This window comes from Callospermophilus lateralis, unplaced genomic scaffold (genome assembly GCF_048772815.1).
Source record: "Callospermophilus lateralis isolate mCalLat2 unplaced genomic scaffold, mCalLat2.hap1 Scaffold_86, whole genome shotgun sequence".
Lineage (NCBI taxonomy): Eukaryota > Metazoa > Chordata > Mammalia > Rodentia > Sciuridae > Callospermophilus > Callospermophilus lateralis.
The window spans coordinates 5,689,731-5,706,686 of NW_027516693.1; the positions used below are offsets into that span (position 1 = coordinate 5,689,731).

Here is a 16,956-nt window from a genome sequence, read left to right on the forward strand (position 1 = left end):
ATTTTCCTGTGAGGGCAAACAGATGACTTGCCACCAGCACACCTGTCCCCTGGAAGGGTCAGAAGAAGTCTCTGTCCAGAAAGGACTAATGAGAGGAGGGACTGGCAGGAAGAAAGCACCTAACAAACAGAAGTGCATGTTGACATAACAGGCACTCCTCTCCAAAGGTCTCATGACTCTGGTTTGATGATTAAGGCAAAAGCCACAATACCATTTGATGAAGGAAAAAACTTAGGACCAGGAAACATGGAGCAAAGAAATCCCTATCGAAATCACATCAAGACTTTTTGGACAAAAACAACATCACTGCCAACTTTGTATTGATAAGGCACAAGAATGACAACAGCTAAAATAGTTTAAAAACAAGAATAAGCTGAGGAGTTGGTCCACCAGACTTCCAGACTCATCCCATCTCCACAGTCATAAAGACCAACTGTGACCAGTGAGGAAGGTAGAGACAGGGTCAATAGACTGAGAAAGAGCACCAGGAGAGCCAGAGAAATGTGCCAGACCACTTTGCACAAAGCCAAGAGAGCAATTCAGTGAAGGAAAGGCAGCTTGGTCCACAATGGGTATCAGGGGCAACAGGGATCATCCACTAGCCAAAGGAAACGAGCTAAGTCACCATCCTTACACAGATATAAAGTGGGCCACGGATCTGAGAGAAAACAACACAGATGCACAGGGTGTGGTCAGCTCCTCGTCACTGTGACCAAAATACCTGAGGAGGGCAACTCTGAGGAGCAAGGGTTCATTTTGACTCACGGTGTCCGAGTGTGGTCAGCCAACTGCAGAAACCTCCTGGTGAATGGGCATGAAAGAGGAAAGGTGCTCAGCACTTGGCCTCCAGAAAGCAGGCAGAGAGAGAGAGACAGACAGTAAGGGACCTTACAGTCCTCCAGGCCACACCCTGGGACCCACCTTCTACAGACAATCTGACGTGCTTCTCTTCTTCAACACCTCCCATGACTTCCACTCCAGTCATTGATTTATGTTTTATTGTTGGTACTGGAGACGGAAACCAAGACCTCACACATGCTATGCTGGTGTTCTACCATGAGCTATAAACCAGCCTGCTCCATTCAGATTATTAATCTATTAGAAGGGTTAACCCACTGGTGGAAGTCAGGGCCCTTGTAATCCAGACTTTTCACCTCTTAAAACTGCAGCACTGCCACCTGAGCTTTGGGGGACATTCTAGACCCAAACCATGACATTTATGAAAACAGAATTAAAATAAATGGGGAAATCTTATAATCTATGGTTAAGCAAAACATTCCCAGATTTGACAATGAAATGAAACCTAGAAAAGGGAAGATGAATACAGTGAAAGTCCTGATTCAGTGGATAAAAATATAAGTTACAGACTGAATGAACATGCCTGTCATACCAAAAATGTGGGAGGCTGAGATAGGAGGATGGCCTAAGGCTCAATTCAAGGCCAGCCTCCACAACTTCCTGAAACCCCATCTTAAAAATAAAAAAAAAATACTGGGGATGTAAATCATTTGTAAATTGTCCTAGGGTTCAATTCTCAATACCCGCCACTCAAAGAAAAAAAGAGAAAATATAAACTCCACTTTGAACAAAGTACTTCTGTTTTGAATGTACAAGATATTCTCAAAACTCAACATAAAACAAAAACAAACAATCCTTAAAGAAAAAGGCAAGACTTGAGGGCATTATGCTCAAAGAGAATACAGTTACAAGGAATGTGTTCACTGTACTTTGCCATAAGAATTCCTGAACTAGGATGAGTGGGTCAATGGTCGAGCCATGAGATTGGTACATCCATGGACCAGGATACCACGTAACAAAGAGAAAATACACTGCTGACACACAACAGCTTGGCCAAGTCACCAGAGCCTCATGCTGAAGCATCTGAAAGGAAACAGGATAAAACTAGAAGGCGCTGCTCACAACATGAAAAATACTGAAATAACAAAGTTGAATGGTCCAAGCACAGGGCCAACACCAGCTGTGAACCACTGGAGGTGACCACAAGGGCATGAAACTTCAGCCTGATCTTCCGTGGTAACATGGCACCCCGCCCTGAAAATCCACACTTCGCCTCCAACCCTCCATGTGAACTTCGAAAGTGGCTGCGTTTCCAGGGAGACGCCTGGCCCCGCCTACTGTCCCCCCATTCCCCAGCACTCAGTACCAGCCCGCACTCACACAGAGTCGCAGCTTCTTCTCTGGGGGCGACTTCCTCAGCCAGCCCGAGTGCACCGATCGGCTGCTGTCCATGCTGCCCGCGGAGGTAGACCTGGGCGCAGAGTCAGTCGCAGAGGCTGGGAGAGGAGACCTGGGCAGGCTTGGGTTCTCACCAGCCACGGAAGTCCTCAGCACCTCGGCCCCTGACCAGCTGCCTTATGCACGTCTGGAGACCTCCAGGCCTGCCACAGAAATGACCCCTTCCCTCTGGGAAGGAGGGGTGATGCGAAGGCCCCCTGAGCCTCGGGGGCGGGGTGGATGACTCTGCATTTTCTAAGCCATCTGAATGCTAACGTAGAGTACAACATGGACACTGTGTAACAGCTAGACACCTGCTGGTGTGGCTGGGGCGGAGGTGTGAGATGAAGTCAGGTGCACCCCATCCACCTTTCCCTAGAGGTTGGTCTTCTGCATACCCGTGGACGTTTTTGCAACATTTTTGCAACAATCAAGACTGGCAGTTAGTTGGGGATAGGTCACATTAATTCAGAAGCTCCTCTGGGTCTAATTTCCTTAAACAAAAAGTCCTGAATGGTTGGTTACAATTCCATGTGGAAACAGAGTCTTGGAAGGATAGTGTGGCTCCATGTCTTCTGTGTTCACATTCTCCTTCTCTGGCTCTCCCACCCGCAATGCTACTGTGAAATGAACCTCCATTTGCAATCTATTTTAGTATTTAGAGGATTGAAATGAAGCCAAGAGAATTCTTTTTTAACAGAGAGTCCCAGCCAATCACAGTAGGGAGGTTTGAACTGACCAAATGAGACAAACACCATTTGCAACCTGCAAAGCTGACTTTGTAACCAGTTGAGTTGTTTTTGAACCTTGCATCTCTTTTCTGATTGTAAATGCCTCCTGATCCTGTGGCCCTATTCTTCTGCTTTTGTGCTGCTGGATTGTGAATTGTTCTTTAAAAAAAAAAAAAAAAAAAAAAAAAAAAAAACCTTGTTCAATAAATTGCTTTGCTTCACTTGGTAAAGTTTCTTCATTTAAAAATCACTTTTGGATGTTTATTATTTTATTTTTTGCCAACCTTTCCCATCCCTCCTCTGAACTTGTGTTATTCTTCCTTCTTAGATATTTTTTTAGAACTTTATTCATCTAAATGAACTTTGGAGTTTTACACAAAGTGCTCACTTTTTAAAGAAATCATGTTGGGATTTTAAAAGAACATGTATGAAGCTGTACAATTAATTTGGAAAAAATACATTGTAACCAAAATATATATTCCTTATTACTCAGCCATAAAGAAAAGTGAAATTGCGGCATTTGCTGGAATGGATGTGTCCAGGAAGCACAGTAAGTTTGAATTTCAAATCAAAAGAGAGTTTTATTTACCTGGCCAGCGACTGTCACCCACCACAGATACTCAACCTCTGTGGGAGGACAGCAGTTTTCTGGTCCATCCAAGAAGAATATAAGCACAAAACCTACAACTTAGTGACTTGCTGATGGTCATGTAAGCTAGCCAATCACAGAAATTAAAACATTAATATGAGGGACCTGTGGGCTCTAGGCAGGCCTGGGAATTTGCAGTCAGCAAGCAGGTGATAAACAGAAGCACTAATAAGTATCTGAATAATAAATAAACATATAGAAATAAATGTTTTTATGTATGTTTTTTTTATTTATCATAACCAGTTAGGAAAAAATGCATAGGTAAAAACATTGCCTTCATAACAGCTACAGCAAATTTATAATACATTAAAAATTTTTATTGATCTATAAAAAAATTATAAATCTTTTTGCTGAGATGTTTCATAGACCACAAGTTCTCATAGGAGGGAGGGCACGGGTCTGGAGAGGAATGCCGTAATATGTGGTTTTTGCTTAGTTGTGACAGGGTCTATGTTGCCCAGGCTGCCCTTGAACTCCTGGGCTCCACTGATCCTTTTACCTCAGCCTCCCAAGCAGCTGGAACAACAGGCATGCAGCACCATGCCTGGTTAATAAACCTTTCATGGCCATGACTCTGTTTTATATTTTCTTAATAGATAACTTCTTATTTTTTATAAGTTAAAAAATACTAGAAAAGGCAAGCAACATAGACTTTCTCTTCATTCCCCAACCCCAACTTAAGCCTCTGGAGATGGGGCTGCCCAGGGCACTCCCCTGCACAGCCAGATTTGGCAGTGACTCAGAAGCCACTTCTTGCAGAACAGAGACCTCCAAATTTCTTAGCATTTCTGCCAAGGAACAGATTTCAAATAAACACTTAAGACTTTTTTAATGATTCAAACTATTGAAGAAGCTGTACTTACACAATTCAGCAATGTCTTCACAGAATAGTTATGTGCAATAGTGTCTGAATTATTTTTCTTTATAGGGAAGCTGCATAAAAGATTCTACAGCAACCCGGCTGCTTAAAAGTGAAACAGAATTTGCATAATATAGTCATTTAACATATACCTATATAATTATTATGCTTAATGTAAAACAAAACACATACAAATACTTGTTTCTAATGGCACTACTACAGGCAAGGCAAAAGCTCTTTCTTGAAAAGTGACAAAAAATCTTTTTTTATGTAAAAAGCACAAATATACATATAGTACATAAATTGATAGTGAGCATATGTTGGTATGAAAATTTCAACAAAAAAGCCCAAAAATTTAAGGAAAAAAAAAGTGTTTCAGAGAGGATTTGGTTGAGACATAATGAACAAATCTGTGAAGAAATTCTATTTATGATCTTTAAATATCAACATCAGTATAAGACCAGAATTACATGAAAGTTTCTATAAATAGATGGATTTTGCAATAATTAGTATTTGCCAATTTTGAACAAAGAAGTAAAATACTGAGATTGGATAATAAGTTCAATATCAGGCTGGGGGTGGGTATGCAGCTCAGTGATAGAGTGCATGCATGAGGCTGAGGATAGCATGCATGGGTTCAATATTACAAAACAAAACCAGTACCAAAAAAAGTACAATGCTTTTCTTCAGATTAAGGCAAATGACAGCCCACTTTACCAGATGATTTCAATGTGAACTGGTCTCTTCCCTGGATCCTCATCCTGCCTGTATGTACACCATCTTTTGTCTCATAAAGTTTAGGAAAAGGTGGTTGCCCAATTTCATCATCTTATTCTCCCGCCTCAATAAACCTAGATCAAAACACCAAATACAAAAAGAAAGTCCCCAAGAGCTCAAAAAAAGTCATTTTGATAACAATTGTGGTTATAAACATGCAGAATTACAAGCTGGAAAAGGATCCACTTTTTCCTTAAGTACCTATAAATCCCCAATGTCTGGAAATTCCTGCTGTCACATTGTTCTTTCTATTCAGGAGACCCCTCCTATGGCAACTGAAGGTTACTTGGTATTGCTCCTCCTTCAGTAGAAGAAGAGTACTCATATTAATTTGTTAAACTGACAATCTCTTACTCTGAGAAGGAAACTAGAAACATTATCACAATACACTGAGACTGACTTGTTGCTCATGTTTTCTAGTAAATGTGACATGTGGCCCCAGAGTCAGTGAAGACTGCCCAGTCACCACCCAGTTACCAGCTCATTACGATCTCTCTCTCCACCTGAAGCCACTCTGGTAAGCAGGAGAATAAGGAACGCACTCTTGAGCATGCAATCTGATCTCTGCAACCTGAGGCCGGGCCAGCAACCTACCCTTCTGGGGAGATAAGTGTTCCTCTCTACTCCTGTTACTGTCTTTCTTGCAGCCACCTTCCCTAATGGACTTGCCCCATCACAGGAGCAAACTGAGGGAATGCAACAGAGACCAGCTGGTGAAGGCTCCAGAAGATGCAAAGCAAAGTGCCCGAAACAATATGCCCTTTCCAGGAAGGAAGGTGGAGAAGAGAGAGGCTGCCCTGCACCACGACTTTAGCTCCTGGGAATATACCACACAAACCTACAAAAGAAAAGGAAGATTTGGTTTTTATGTTTGATGTCAAGAATCTCTAGTCACATAATTGGACCAAAAGTTCTCTCTGGAAACCATCTCAGCCTACATTTTACCTTACAGAGAGGAGAGATGTCACCATCTGGGTGTGCCTAAGTTAAACACAGTCTCCCAATTAAAGAATTGCAGGAGGAATACAGGTCTCCCAGATTCTGTTCCACTGTTTTTCTTACTACAGTAGTCCCCTCATCCACAGTTTCAGTGCTCACTGGTTAAATGAAACTTGAACATATTAATAGGAAATTCCAGAAATAAACAATTCACAAGTTTTAAGTTATGCTGCATTCTGACTAGTGTGATGAAATCTCACCATCTCCTTCCATCAAGCCCAGAATATGAAGTATTCCTTTGCATTGCATTCCCATGCTGCATGTGCCACCTACCCATTAGTCACCCAGTAACCATATCCATTACAGAACTGGTATTGCAGATGCTTGTGTTTAAGTAACCATTAATGACCTCAAAGTGCAAACTATTAAATCATTGTTATTATTATTATTATTATTATTATTATTATTATTACTATACTTGTTATTATTACTCGTTTACTGTGACTAATCTATAAATTAAACTATCATAAATATTAATGTACATGGAAAAACCCAGCCTATATACAGAAGTTTTCACTTGGGGTCTTAGAACATATCACCCACAGGTTAGGGGGAGTACTATAAAACCATTGTGACTCCTTAACTAAGGAAAATTTTTAGAAAGTAAAAATTTAAAAATGCATTGCTTTAACTTCTGAAATCAGAAAGCTTACAAATGATTGTCAGTCATGTCATGTGTGAGACTGATATAAAACTGCAACCACACGTTTATCCTCTCCATTCACTTGCACGGCTTTTTCCACCCTCTAAGTTTGTTTGCTTCCTGTCACAAGCGGATTTTGGCTCTATGAAGATGTGTATTTTTATTTGTTTTGCTTAATGCCATATTTCCAAGACCCATCACAGTGCCTGGCACATAATAAGTCTTCAAAAACTACTTATTGGGTGGCTGAATGAATAAATACTTGCAGCTTCTCTTAAGGGGAACCACTTCCACTTAAATGACATTCCTAGACTTCCTGACTGAAACACAGGATCATCATACTCAACAGATGATCCAAAGCCTAGCCAATCATGTGTGTGTGTGTACATGTGTGTGTGTGTGTGTGTGTGTGTGTGTGTGTGTGTGTGTGTGTTTATTTTTCTCATCCCTCTTTGTCCCTCACTGGAACCTACTACTTTGGCCATGGCTGGTTGTGGCATCACACAGTGGACTATGAGCACTGATATTGCAAGAAGTCAAAGAGAGGCAGGCCATAACATGGTGTAAGCAAAATACAGAAGCATGCATTGGACCTAAGTCTAAAGCCACCAAAAGAGCAGTGTCAGCACTAGACTGAAAACTCCAAGCCCTCTGCTGAAGTGTCTACACCGGCTGAGGATTTAAAATAATTTTCTCATCCCAATACCCAAGACTATGACACTAATGCCTGGATTTGGATGCTGTGCCATTTCTAATTTCCCCACATTGATCTTACAAAACCAGTCTTTGTATGGCTATCTTCCACCTTGTGCTGAAAATCTTAACACCAGTGATAATTATAAACAACTGGCATTACCCATAAAGCCTCATCAGCTTAGGTGACAAAGTATGCTACATTGTGAGTAGTGTTCCAAGACACAGTGATTAAAGCTCATATAGAACATAACTGCCCCTCTTTCAGTATGCATGGCTTTATTTCTGTATCTAGACACATGCTGTTATAAAAGTCTTTCATTGCAGTATTTCGTTTTCAGTAGTCAAATTTTAAAAGTAGAACCATAAGATTATAAACCTTACAATCATGATAACTACTTCTAATATAAGTGACCAAACAAATTCTTAACAAGTAATTTTGTCTTAAATTGTTAGACCAAAGGTAAATAACAAATTGTATAACCAGCAATAAGTAGGTCATTTTTAATGGTGTGCAGAGATGCCTTTTATCCCCATATTTTGAAAATATCCATAATTATATTTACAAGCAGGGGTCACAGCTATATTTTAACATTTTTTTAAAAAGGAAAAATAAGTAGAATACATGTATATTATACTCATATTAAAAAAGAAGTAATGATAAAAACCAAAATAAATATAAACTATTACCTATAATGGAACAGAGAATAAATTTAAAGAAATAGAATCAAAGTCAAGCCTGTTGAAATATATCATGTTATATGTTATTGTTATTAGAAACCCAGAATCTCATTGTTAGAGACAAAATTAAAATATAAAAAATTAAATTTGAATTGACATTCTAAGAATTCATCACTTTTCAAATGTATTTCCTTGTTCTGCCTAATGAAAGGGCTTAGAAGAAATGTTGTCCTAAATTTTGAGATCCTAAATGCCAAGAAGCAAGAACACAGGTATCTGTAGTCATATTATATCTACTTTTCCAATTATTTAAACATTTTTATAGTAAAAAAATTAAAAAAGGACATTGGTGGGCTGGGGATGTGGCTCAAGTGGTAGCGCTCTCCCCTGGCATGCACAGGGTGCTGGGTTTGATCCTCAGCACCACATAAAGATAAAATGAAGATTTTATGTCCACCGAAATCTAAAAATAAATATTAAAAAAAAATTGTCTCAATTATCTCTCTTTTTCTCTCTCTAAAAAAAAGAGAATACTGGTCATTCTGATTCTAATAAAGATATCTGCAGGTAAACCTTGGGGCGGGGGTAATGATCTGAAGTCACTGAAGTGGTGCTCAAAGCAGACAGGTCCTAAAAGACATTTGGTTCCTCAAAGAAGGAAACCTCACGAAAATCCAGGTTTTCGTAGCTTTTCCCAGAAGACCTCCCACTGCTCTGACTCCTTTTCTTAATGTTGGAGTGGTGGGAAGGCCTTCCTTTCTCTTTATCCCCATCTCCTGCTGGCTCACAATTGCCATAGAGTCCATGTATAGGCTTTTCCTTCACTAGGAATGACTTTCTGTCAGCCCACCTCCAACGTGTGATCAACACATAGCCCTATGTGACTTCCAATCTTAACTAGGATCTTCTGAGGGAGACACTTCCTGAATTCCCAAACTTTATCGGGTTCTGTTAAGATAAAGAAAGCTTATTGCAGAAATAAGGAAGACTATTGTAACACACACTTCCCATACTCCTGTTTACTTCCTCCTCTTGTCTGGTGATAAAGGGATACAGCAATTAATTTTAGGAGGGGCATATCTAACAAAATGGTCAATAAAATGTTTAATTAAATTTAGTTACATTAAGATAAGGTGGTTTCACTATCCTATGATTTGAATTTCCCACCTACTTTTGAGAAAATGGAATAGACTTTCTGCTATACAAGAGTATAGAATATATGGATTGCATCTGCCTTGAGATGTGGTCACTGCTGGCTACATTGAAGTGTGATGCTTAACATTATGTGTCAACTTGGCTTGAATAAGTCCCGAAATTTTGGTGAAATTCCCATACAGAGGTTGCTATGAAGATTTCTTTAGATGCGATTGATATTTAAATAGACTTTCAGTAAGACAGAATACCTGTCATAATTGGATCCAATCATCTGAAGGCTTTATGAGAAAAGACCCAGTTCTTCTAAAGAAGCATGATCTGCTGCCAGACTTCCTTTAGACTGAAACTGCACCATCATCTCTTCTCTAGCCCACAGGAGTTCTCTGCAGATTATAGAATTATCAATTTCAGCATAGGCCTAAAACTAAAGCTGTATCCCCACTCCTCCCCCTCCCCCTCCCCTCCTCCTCCTCCTCCTCCTCCTCCTCCTCCCCCTCCCCTTTCTCCTCCTCCTTTCTTCTTCTTCTTCTTCTTCTTCTTCTTCTTCTTCTTCTTCTTCCTCTCTCTCTCTCTCTCTCTCTCTCTCTCTCTCTCTCTCTCTCTCACACACACACACACACACACACACACTCATATGCAAACAATCTGTTGATTCTGTTTTTCTAATGAACCTTGACTAATACAGAGAGAATAGAGGGAAGTAAGAAACTAATTTACCAAGTTCAAGAATCACTCTTTCTACTAGTTATTTTAATTCCCCAGGAAACCCTTGAAAGTAAGTTTAATTATTATTATAATTTAAGAGGAGAAAAACTGAGTCCCAGAGAAGGTAAGAGGTACTTTCCTGTGTAATGGGAAGCCATGCAAAGAACCTAGCACGACAGTCTTTATGCCTTCTGCCATTTTAGATTACCTGTCCGTGAGAGGCACTGGCTCAGGAAACTTGTATTAGCCAGAGACAGCACTATGCTCCAAAAATGAGAGAGACTCTTTGGATTAGAGGAGGGCAAAAATAAACCTCAGAGTTTTTGTTATTAAGCTGTGATTGTTGCTGTGGTTTTATTAAGCAATATTTTTTTCAGACATTGTGCTGGTTTTCAGAGATTATGAGATAGCCCCCCATTTTAAAAAAAAACACAAAAAGTTTTTTCTTCATTCCATTAGTGAACTAAGAATAGTTTTTATTTTTTTTCAATTTTTTTGCCCAATTTTCTTGATGCAGCCCCCACATTTTTTAAAGAGGGAGAGAGAGAGAGAGAGAGAGAGAGAGAGAGAGAGAGAGAGAGAGGAGAGAGTTTTTTAATATTTATTTTTTTAGTTTTTTGGTGGACACAACATCTTTGTTTGTATGTGGTGCTGAGGATCTAACCCGGGCTGCACACATGCCAGGCAAGCGCACTACCACTTGAGCCAGCCACATCCCCAGCTTGCAGCCCCCACATTTGTAAGTTTCACTGAGGCTAGACTAGGACAAATCTTTGTCCTCCAGATGTAGCATGTGTTTCTATTTCAAAGTCTGTGTCCAACGTGTACCTTGGGTAAGAACAATGAATGGAAGAGTTGCCAAAATTATAGTATCCTAGGGGAAAAGCAATGTAGACTAATTGTACTCTCTAAATAGTAAAATAAGGAATAGCCTTCTTTTCTCAAAGCCAAAATTATTTCTATATATCTCTAGTATTTAAAAGTTCCTAAGAAAGCATCCCAAATTTATTCTTAGGACTATCAAATATGATGGCCTTAAGGCACTACACTAGAGATAGAAATGAGTTTGAGTGGATGACATCTTATTAAATAGAAAGAGTTTTCTGATGTTAATATAAATGTACACTTTGATTGATTTTTTTGGAGACCCGTCAAAATATTTTAGATGAAAACATGAGTTAGTTAAAATATGATAATAAAATCAAATCTTTTGTACATATTTATGTCACTATATTTTTATTTTGGAACTGGTTTTAAGACTGAACTTAAATTTTATAGCAATGAGTTATCAATTTATTAATTCTGCTGTTTTTTTTCTCTTTTGTATTGATCACCAGCAAAACACAAGCTTGCAAGAGGAAGTGTCAATATTTCAGAATCGAGAATGGAGGCTACCCCTAACTTTTCTGACCTTAAATTCAGAGAAATATATTTGATAGGAGATATAGAAATCAAAAGAAAAAGAAAAAGAAAATTAGTACAACTGGGCTTAAAATCTGAAAGTAGTATTTAGAGATAAGAAATAAATTTGAGTGAAATGTATCTTAGAATAAAAGCAAAACCAAAATTCCAGTGAAGAAACCAAACCATATATGTAAGATGGAGAGAGTAAAACAATTCATTGGAAAAGCTAAAATTCTAGAAGAAATGAGATTAGAAAGAAAAGGAAGATTCAAAATGGATGGAAATGAAAAGAGAAGGTCGTGGGATCTGAATGCTGTGAGAGTTTCATTTGGCAGGGCAGAAGCCCCTCCATTACCTTCAGGTTGGATGAGTCCCCAGGCCTTTCTAACGAAAGAGCAGTACATGACCATGTCGCCCCTTGTGATTTCCTCATTTCTCTCTAATGATGACGCTTTCCAAAAGTTCTTCCTTAGCTCTGTTATTTGGAACTTTTTCCCAGTCACCAAACCTTAAAATAAGTATTAATTGGAGAAACTGTATTTTTATGAAAACAAATGCTGCTCTTTGATGATTTTCTCTATTCACGTTAGTTCCAATATTTTTACAACTTATTGCTATCTTTCCCCTTACTAAACATGACTATTTTGTTTTAATTTATTTTAGCATTTACATGAAAGAATACTTTGTATAGGTTTATTTATTCAGTGTTTTGACCTTAATAACACTCTCTGGGAATAAAGTTATTTTCAATTATTTTGTTATTGTTGTTTTTATAAATGAAATTATGCTCTTTTTATGCATGGTATTATATTTGAAGGATGACTAATGCAATAATGAAGCCATAATAAAGCTAATTCGTAGCCAAAAAGATGTTGTTTAAGCACCCACCAATATTGTGACTCTCTTTTAAGCTACATTTTTATGCACTTCCTTTTGTTTGCTGTTATTTATAGGGTCTTGAATTTCCAACTAGACTATAAAATCCTCCATGATAGGGAGAGTGTTTTAATGCTTTTATGACCCCCATTGGTATTGGTATAGTGCTCAGTAAAGTGTGCATTTGAATGAGTGTGTGTTGAATTGATACAGTTCTTAAACATGCACATAATTGAGGCATGTGACATCTCTGAGTTGCCAAGATTTTGAGTTAAATGGTACTTAAATGAAAGTAGCTAGCTTCCTTAAAAATGATAAGATTCTTCTAAAATATGATCATTCCTAATTCAATTTGTTAAAAAAGATGCAGTATTTCAAGAGCCAACAATTATAGAATATGACTTATTCAATTGCATTTTTGCTATTTGATTTTAGAAATCTTAAATAAATCCAATTTACTATAATCTTTTCTTTTTGGCAAAGAATATACATAAAGAGTAAGAATTACATACATTAATTTTTGGCAAGAATTCTTACTATATTGACAAGGTTCAGTTGTTTCTTTTAAGATATTTGTATTTCTTAAAAGCTCACAACAAACAATAACAATATGTGAATTATGTGAAACTGAAGTTCATTCTGTATGTTGTGTATAGATTTATCTTCTCATATACTAAAATATTTGCTGTCCTCAGCACATTTGTACTGGCTCTGGTGCAATGTAAACCTTTGGTATCTCTCAGTTTTCCTAAAAAATTTTTAAGTGGTTTTTTTTTTGTTGTTGTTCTAGCTCAGAATTCTTTTTTTTTGTGTGTGAAAGATCTTGACTTAGAATTAAAAAAAATCTGTAAGAATTGTAAAAACTTTCAGATTCATGTTGTTTTAGAGATTTATTGTTTAAAAAATTAACTTTTTAATACTCAAAGCTACTCTTTTTTTAATATTTACTTTTTAGGTGTAGATTGACAGAACACGATGCCTTTATTTTTACGCAGTGCTGAGGATCAGACCCAGGTCCCACCCGCCTAGGCGAGTGCATCCCAGCCCTCAAAGCTACTTTTTACGTGAAGTTGCCTGTGTGCTTCTCTCCTTCTCTCCTTCCCTCACTGAATCCTGATTTCTATGTTATCTATTTGTCAAAGCCATCAGATTTCCATCTGTTTAATAAAAATAGTGTGAATGAAATGTTAGTTTTGGTATAATTAGTTGGTACCTTAATAACTTTAAAGAATTTTTTATCAATTTCTTTTGGTATTTATGCTTGTAAGAAAAAATTAACATTGACTTTTATACAAATACTATTAACATTCTGAAAATGGTGAATCCACATAATGAAAGATTTTGTGTTCACTTTTGTGCCAAATACAATAATTAAACATTTTAGTGTAGTTTGTCAGGGCTAGTCTGTAAATTTTCACCCAGGAGATGAGGCCTGAACGTATTTTGAAGCACCTGTGTTCAGGGAAGTGAAAATATAATATACTGGAATTATGTGTAGAGGGTAAAGAGATCAAGAAAGTTCAGATCTGTCATTATTTAGAGTTAGACTTTATCCTTTAGTTGGTATAGAATTGTAAAAAAAATATTAAAAGACAAAAAATTAAAAATTGAACAAGACAGTGCATTATGTGAAATTGAAAACTGAACAGGACAGTATGTGATACGTATTGGAAGGTAATAAGAAAGATAATTCTTTTTGTTCTTTTTAGACAATTTCTAGGGTGGCTCATGGGCCCCAGGAGGAGAGATCAGAGTAAGGTGGAATTACATTATGTATTAAAAAGAAATAAGAACTCAAGAGAGAAAGAAGGAGTTTAAATTTACCTAATTAAATACCTTCCTTAGCTTTTTTGTTGACAACAGATAAATAATGTGCAGATGTAGTGACAAGGTGTAGAGCAAGGCACATCTCCCACAGCAGCCACATGAACACCCAATAATCATCACTCTTATGAACCAAAAGGATCTTTATTCTATTTTTATAAGTTATAATAAAGACTGTTGTCATGATGAAATAAATGATTAAAATTTAATTAATTTTATATAGGTCATAAAATCCATGCAATCAATTATATCTTGGTTAGTATAACAGACTGAATCATTTCATAACTTTATTATAATAATATCATAACTTCATGATATATAAAGAAATTTGATGTCAGGAAAATATCTAAAAGAATTGTCTGAATACTTCTTTTCTGGTATTTTTTTCCATTTTTCTGAACCTTTCATTTTGTTATAATTCAGTTATCAATTTCATTAATCAATGGACATGTATGCAGTTCTAACATATATTTCAAACTAAATGTACTTGAGAAGTTCACTTGAAGTATGCACTTTAGCGTAAAACAGGAAGTTGTATAAACTTATCTATGTCCTTCTCGATTCTGATCATCCTTATTGCTATTCTCCTTTCAGTACTCAGAATCAAACTAAATATCTCTGCTCAATCTTTGTCAGTGCCAGATTTAGTATTTATGCCATTAATTATTTGTGCTCTATTAAGTTTCTTAACCTTTTTGAGGCCATAGATTCCTTCTGTGAATTTTGCTTAAAAATATTTACATCATAAAGTAGTTTTGAGACTTAGATAAAATAAAAAATTATTTAGAATATAAAGTGCCTCAAAGAGATGCAAACTTTATATGTCAATAATATCTTGGTGTATCTTTAATATTACTTGTTTGAATTTTAAATCCTATCAGAAATATGTTTTAAAATTTATTTTTATAAAAGAGAAAAAAATCTAGCACTGATTGAGCATAGATGAATTTTTATAAATTTGAAATTTTAAATAAAAAATTTATGTGTTATCATCATAGGTTGTTTTCTCTGTATGGTTTACCATATCAAATTAAACAGCTAAAATTGATATTTCTAAATATGAAATAATAGCCAACTGTGGCTCTACAGTGATCTTTAAAGAATGTTATAATGAATGATGTTCTTATTAAGATAGTATGTCCAGACATCTATGCTGATTTTCTATTTTGAAAGCCAAGATGAAGAGCACATGCATTAAATTTGACATTAGGATAGGATACTTTTTCCTCAGTTTGCCCTTGTTTTAAATAAACTATTTCCCTCCCACTGTGGCAAAAGATGTGTAGAATTTAATCATACTTTACTCTTCAAAAAGTTCTTAAGAGTAAAAGAACTGTCATTTAATATTTTATGACATATTAGTTGTGAACTATGTGAATTCTCCTTTAACATCTAGATGAATTTTCCCTCTCCCCGCATCCCCTTAATATGTGGAAGAGCTAAATAAGGGTTGGAGCATTACAGAGTGTTTTATGGATCACTGCAATTATGTGCATATCTCCAAGCAATATAGAGCCATTATGCAAAACCATTGTGAACAGATGATACATTAAGAAGCACAGCTCTGCTGTGTAACTAGTCCTTAGTACTGAGAAATACTGCAGTTGAGATGGAATATGCAAATAGAAAATCCACACAAGGTCAGAGTTAGAAAGCCAAAATACCACCCTTTGTTGGTTTCAAAATGAGAAATCCATTTCTACTGCACAGTCAAGTTAAAATAGAAAAAAGAAATCAGTCAAAGAAAATTCAGATATTTCTCCCCCCTTTTTGCTTCTTTGTAAAATAATTCCTTGATTTTTGCCATTAGAGATAAATAGGAGAATTATTTGCACTGTGTATTATTCCTCTGGGATGATTTTATACTTTTATTTCCTAACATTTTTCCTCTTGTATTTACTCTAATGAGAGAAAATGGTGATGAACCATTACTCAAGAAGTAATCCATGATCATTGCTTTATTTATGCTTTTCCACTCTCTGAGTTACCTTGACAAAGAAGGTCTTTTCATTCTTTTCTTTCTCCATCTTAAGTACAACAATAATAATAAACAAATAAATTTATATACTTTATTTTCCTGACAGGATAAAATGATTAATAATTTGGTAGTTGTTTGTGTTCATCTCAGGTGCACAGGGGTCATCTCATGATATTCTGCATTTTGTCTCACGCTGTTCTCCTGACTCACCTTTTTATTATCTTCATCCCTCATCCCCACTTCTCTGTTTACGCAGATTTCTAATGAGTTTTATGTATGTACTTGGATAAATACTTATGATATAAAGTATGGCTCACTAAATAAGTCCTCTGTGCTTAATTCATATAGCTATAATTCAATTTTATACATTTGAAATTGTACAAATGCAGTATAATTACCTTAACATTGTCTCCAACATCTCCTGATTCTCTCTAATTCTGGCACTTCTGTGAACAATGCCAAAATAAAGCAATCATGTCTATGTTTTTTCCAAACTTTTTCAAGAATTGCTCTAATCTTAAATCTATGAGTGAAATAACTATATCAAAGGATATATTACATTTCACTTCATTTATAGCCAGATTTAATTCAATGATCTAAATTTTCATTTAAGTATTAATGTTTGTATGCAAAAAATTAGAATATTCATATATTTAAAGATTTTCTGAGCATGATGTAGATACTATTTATTTTATGTCTCCAGATATATGGATCTCTCTCTTTTCATTTTAAGAGAAAAATTGAGGG

General features: G+C 36.5%; 1 pseudogene; it reads right to left on the reverse strand.

The window, feature by feature from the left end:
- Positions 1–14,264: 14,264 nt before the first annotated feature.
- LOC143641146 (small nucleolar RNA U13) lies at positions 14,265–14,373 on the reverse strand (annotated as a pseudogene).
- Positions 14,374–16,956: the final 2,583 nt, after the last annotated feature.